We start from the raw sequence: 6,000 nt of genomic DNA, 5'->3' as shown, positions 1-6,000 counted from the left end.
TGAGATCTGACAAACACATAAAAAGGTTTGCAGTCACTGCCCTCCTTGGACATGGTTGACTTTGGAGCAGGAAGGCTTCCGCTCTCAGGGGACTTGGCCGCTGAGGCCCCAAGACAGGCCGGAGTCCCTGGGCCTGGAGCCTGAGTGCTCTGAAGGTGGGGACCTCTGGGCGTGCTGGGCCCCGGCCCCGTTTCCTGTGGCTGCAGAACGGGGCGGGGGAGGAACGCCCGGCCTGGGCGAGCTAATCTGGAGAAGTGATTTTCCTCCTCAGCCGGCCCCTCCCGGGCAGGGCTCTGGGCCCGAAGGTAGCCAGGCCAGGGCTCCCAGGGAGGGGCCGGCTTATCAGGCAGGAAACACTGGGCTCGGGCCACATCCTCCTCCTCCTGGTCACAGCGGCTCCCGTGGGCAGGAAAGTGCTCAGCGGACAGGCTGCGCCTCCACCCTCTGCAGGCCCCTCCTGCCGGCCTTCGTCCCCCAGCGACTGGGGAAGCAGAGTATGGTGGGCTGTGGCGGCCAGCTCGGGGTTCTGCCCGGCAGCCCTGGCCTCCCAGCCCCTCTGCTGCCCCTGGACCACCTGCTGCCTTTCTGGGCAGCCTGGTCACAGAGAGGGCAGACGAGTATGGCAGGAACACGACGAAGGGGCACTGGCTGCCAGAGACGTCTGGCTCCCTCTGTGCCACCTCCTGTTCCCAGAAGTGTCTGGGACCCTAGGGCCGTGGGCCTGCCCCTACCAGAGCGTACCGGGGCTCTCCATCCCCAGCCTCCCTCTCCTGGGCCAGCACCACCAAGGCCAGCCAGGCTGCCAGAATCCAGGAGGAAACTTCTAGGGAAGTCTCCTGGAGGCATGCCCACCCACAGGCTCCTGCGTCCCCTCCCATCTGCACTCCCAGGAACCCTTCTTCCCATCACCCGCATCCCTGCACTTGTGCCGCCAGCCCCCGTGGTGGTGGTGGGGATCTCCCTCAGCCCTGCCTCAGCCGCCCTCCTTGGCCAGCGCTGCCGAGGATGACTGACCCTCCGGGCCCAAGGGGAGGGGTCTCACCCGGCTCCCCCCACCCCCACCCCACCCCGCTGCTTCTGCTCCGAGTTGCTCCGTCTCAGGCGAATCCCCTGACCTCTCTAGGCCTCCAGTTCCTTTTTCATCAAATCTGGGGATTGACAACACGATAACAATTCCTTCCAGCTCTGACCTCCGCGATTTTTTTTCAAGGTCGCAGAGCTGGGAGGAGAATTCTTTCCAGTAAAAATGTAACTGCTCTGTTTACACGAGGACACCTCGATCGATTGACGGTCCTCATCGGAACAGACGGCTTTATCTCAGTATACCCTGTCTTGCAGATTTTAAAGGATGTCGCATGCTTTCCTGGACCTTCACAGCGCCCTGAGACGTGGGAGCCAGTGCTTCTGTTTTTCAGGGAAGGGAATAAAGAAAAAGAAAGTTTTGACACTTGTCGGAATTGGAGTGGAGGAGCTACAAAGCTCTCTTGGATTCTCTGACATGATAAGGACACACCAGCATGCAGGGACACACGTGGAGCACGTGGACGCCTTTGGGCCCCTGCCCCAGTGGCAGGACCCCATCCGTGGAAGTCGACCACATCTCTCAGGTCCTGTCATCAGAAGGTGCACTAGCCAGCTCCTTGAGGCCCCTGGAGGCTGCAAAGACATTTCAGTCATCAGAATCCACTGATTTTTTTCCAGAATCCAGTGGAATATTTTTCTTGTTTTAAGGTCCCCCCACTTGTCCCAGACCTGTGCCTCCCCCTGCCCCTCGGATGGAAGGAAGGTGAGTGACCGGTGAAAGGGCAGTGAGTAGAGCTAGGGGATCCGCCTTTTGGCCCAGGTGTGGCCCTCTGAGAGACGACTGCACCCCAGGCCTACATGCAGAACATTCCAGAAGTGCCCACAGAGACCCCTCTCCCAGTCCCGGGCGATCCCCCGCTTTCCTCAATCACGGTTTGTATAATGGAACCTTCCTCATCCCTCCCCCTCCCACGTCCCTACAACCTTCAGCCTCCGGCTCAGGGGAAAACAGCCCTGATCTGGAGGAAAACTCAACCCACACCGGGGCCTCAACATGGTCCCATTACAAGGACGAAAGGAGTGTGACCACTACAGGGGGAGGACCACCTGGGGACAAATCCTGTACATCTCCTCATACAACATCAAGCGGATGTGGATTTAGACTGAGCAGGAGGGATTTAGGTGAGGTCCAAGAAAGAACTTTTGGATGATGGAACTCGTTAGACGAACTTACAGAGAGAAAACCCATTTCTCTAGAGGACTCCAATCAAATAGAAACCCGTCTGCCGACAATGGCTAAGACGCAGTCCTCAATAGAGGCAGGGGAGTGGACTCAATGACCCAAACGGTCTCTGTCAACCCCAGCTCAGTGCCAAACAAGGAAATGGATGGACCCTCTACAAGCCCCTCTCATGAGGTCCGTTCCCTCATTTCTGCTGCACAATCCGTCTCGGCGCGGTAACTGCTGAACACGTGACTCTGGGTTTTTTAAACTAGTACCAGCCTCCAGGTCTAAAAGAAATCTAACTTGTTTAAAGAGATCTGAAATAGACAATAGCTGTTCCGTACATGTGTATATATACACATATTTATACATGTGTATAAAGTCTTACAATTTCTCAAGTGCCCACAAATTCACAAACTACCTGTCCTGGAGGAGAGAACAGGTCCAGAGATTTACCGCCAGTCCAATCAAAGTCCAGTGATGGGGTGAGGTCACACCCCTGCCCTGAGTTCCGGCTCTTTCCAGATGCTCTCCCACTACCTGGATCTCCGAGCGCCCTGTGAACGCAGCCAGCTGCTCTGCGCTCCAGGGGACTCTGGGCACCAACCCAGTACCTGTGCTGACTGACAGAGGAAGCCTTTCCCCCACACAGTAAGCTGATGCAGATGGGAGGGTGTGCCCTCTACCATAGCGCCTGAGGAAAGGAACATCTCCAACGTGCCGAGGAAGCCAGCAGCAGGCACATAGCTGGTCCCCACGAAGACAAGCCACCATGACAGGGGAAGCCCACGGAGCATTGGAGTTAGTGATAAACAGTCTTCAGGAGTTTTCCTTCTTCCTGGTAGGAAAGAGTTCATCCTGGGAATCGCACGGAGCCACCTTGTGCCTCGACAGCCAGCTGAGATGCGCCGGGAGGGCCAACAAACCAGCAGTCTGCTCCAAAGCTGGAAACGTGTTCATAGCTTAGACCTGTGATACCCCACTGGGAATCTAGCCAAGGACAGAAACAAGTAAATGTTCACCGCAGTGCTATGTATAATGGCAAAAATGAAGATGCGACAACTTAGTTATCTAATATCAAGGGGATGGTCAAGTAAATTAAACCGCATTCATGCGCCGAAGTACTGAGCTATCATCAAAAATGATAAATATGAAGACAGATATCCACGTGGCAAAACTTCTATAACAGGATGATGAAAGGATAAAGCCCAAAACCAATGGTATCTGTATCTTGAACACATGAATACAGGACTGGGGAGTTCAGTATACAAAAATGAGTATGTTGAAAATAGTTATGTTGGGAATTACCTGGTGGTCCAGTGGTTAGGACTCCGCCATTTAACTGCCAAGGACATGGGTTTGATCCCTTGTTGGGGAACTAAGATCCTGCAAGCCACACAGCACAGCCAAAAAAAACAATTCTTCTTAATTTTAAAAAAAGAAAATAGTTATGTCAAGGTCATGGAGTGGGTAATTTTTCTCTTTTTCTGAAATTTTTTCTTATTGATTTTTCAACCGCAAAGAAAACACCTTTTGCAGAAAAAGTTTAAGAACATAGGAAAACGTTTATTTAATATTAATGAATAAAAATATCTATTAAAAGAGACATGTGTATATGTAGAGCTATAGACAGACAAACAAAAAAGACTTGGTGGATATGTGTAAAAAAATTACCAGTCATGTCTCTAGGCTGCTGACAATAGATGATTTATTTTTTTCTCTATGATTTTTTTTCCTAAACTTTCTACAAAGACTGTGTCTCTTTTGAGAATTAAAGTATCAATAGACGATATAGATAGATAAGTGACAGATCGATGGATAAGTGGGTGGGCGGATGGATGGAAAGATGATAGAGAGACGGGTAGGTGAAGTGGGTGGATGGGTGAATGGATGGATGGATAGATGGATGGATGGATAGATGGATGGATGGATGGATGGATGGATGGATGGATGGATGGATGGATGGATGGATAGATGGATGGATGGATGGATGGATGGATGGATGGATGGATAGATGGATGGATGGATGGATGGATGGATGGATGGATGGATGGATGGATGGATGGATAGATGGATGGATGGATGGATGGATGGATGGATGGATGGATGGATAGGTAGATAATGTCTCTTTCCTTCTCTCCCTTCCTGCCCTCCTTCCTTCCTTCCTTCCTTCCAAATTCCTTTCACTTGGGATGAAATCAACAGCACACCTTTTTCGAAAGGAAAGGTAGGCAGTTACAAAAGCTGCCAATCACCCATCCTCAGCTCTGTTCTGCTGCCCTAGGATGGGACGGGAGAGATGCTCTGGTCCCCTGTGCCCACCTCCTAACCTGTTTACTGCAGGCTGTATTGTCGCAGGGGAGGTGAACAGCCATGGCTGCATCACATCCAGCCTCAGAGCTCTGCACACACAAGGGCTCCAGAGTCTGGGTTTCCAGAGAGATGAGTGAGAAGATTAGGAACCCAGAATGTCTCGGGTCTTTAGCACCAGGACTAACTGGAATACCTACAGGACCTCTCAGATGTTTACCTTATTCATTTATTCATTCGCTTATTTGTTGAGCAGCTACTACGTGTCTGCCCTGCTGGGGAAGATGCACGTGGGTGGATGACACCAACGCCAGCTGTTAAGTGCCAGATCTGCTCACGTCCCGCGGGAGCTCAGGGAGGAGAGTGACCCGCCCCTCTGCCTGCACAGGTGGGGACGTCTGATCTGGAGCTGGAATGTGGGTGGGGTGTCATCAGACAGGTGATGGGAGTGAGGGTCTCCCTGGTCGGGGAATAGCGCTGGGAAGAGCATGGAAGCATGGGAAAAGAGAGCATTTTCAGAGAACAATAGGCTTTCCGTGCAGTAGGTACACTGTGGGGGAGGGGCGGAGGGCTGGCCATGTGAACACAGCACCCTCCCAGCACCCAGGAACCTCGCTGGCTCCCTGTGGACCCACCACTGCACTCACCCTGTGTGCCGTGGGCGACGCACAGGCACTGAAGGGTCTTAAGGAAAAGCGTGACGTGCTAACATCTATGTTTTAGGAAAACAGCTCATAACTGTGCACACCCATCAATTCCCATCAGCCAAAGCCCAAAGTGTTTTTGTCACGGGGCGGGGGTGTGGGGGTGTGTGGGGGGGTGGGGGTGGGAGTTGGGTCCCCGGGATGGGCAGCTAAAACTCTGAAATACACCCCGCTTCCGGGCATGACTGTTTCACTCATAGCTGAGCAAAAGTGAGAGAGCACCCTGTCGCCTGCCAGTTTCCTGCCCTCCCAGAGGCAGGGACAACGCCTCCACCCCGCACAGTGTGGCCTGGAATGAAACACGCCCATCTGGCAGCGTCCAGGGCCGGACGCTGACACACAGACAAGGCCAGCAGACGTTGCACGACAAGCCCTCCCGCCAGCCGACGACCCCGCAGACGGCCACTGTCAGCGGCCATGGTCGTGGGCCTGAGCAGCTAGGAATTCGGGGGTCATCTAACACCGGCCCTGCCATTTCCTCTTGGTCCATCCTCTTTCCCTGGGCTGTGAGAGGTACGAATGGGCCGCGTGTAATCCCATGCCTGGTGAAGCTCTATAAAAGGAACTGGGAGACTCAGCTGGGAGACTGTTCCACCGCCAGCAGATGCATCTGACAAAGTGCTGAAACCTCAGCCTCCGCTGGTAGGGTGACTCCAGGGTGTTACCTCCCACCCTGGGCCTCAGTGTTCCTGACTGTGCAATGAGGTGGAGTGATGACGGGCCCCACCTGGGGCTGGG

This window comes from Stenella coeruleoalba, assembly GCF_951394435.1.
Source record: "Stenella coeruleoalba genome assembly, chromosome: 7".
Taxonomy (NCBI): domain Eukaryota; kingdom Metazoa; phylum Chordata; class Mammalia; order Artiodactyla; family Delphinidae; genus Stenella; species Stenella coeruleoalba.
The sequence above is the reverse complement of the archived record's forward strand: the minus strand, read 5'-3'. Positions refer to the sequence as shown.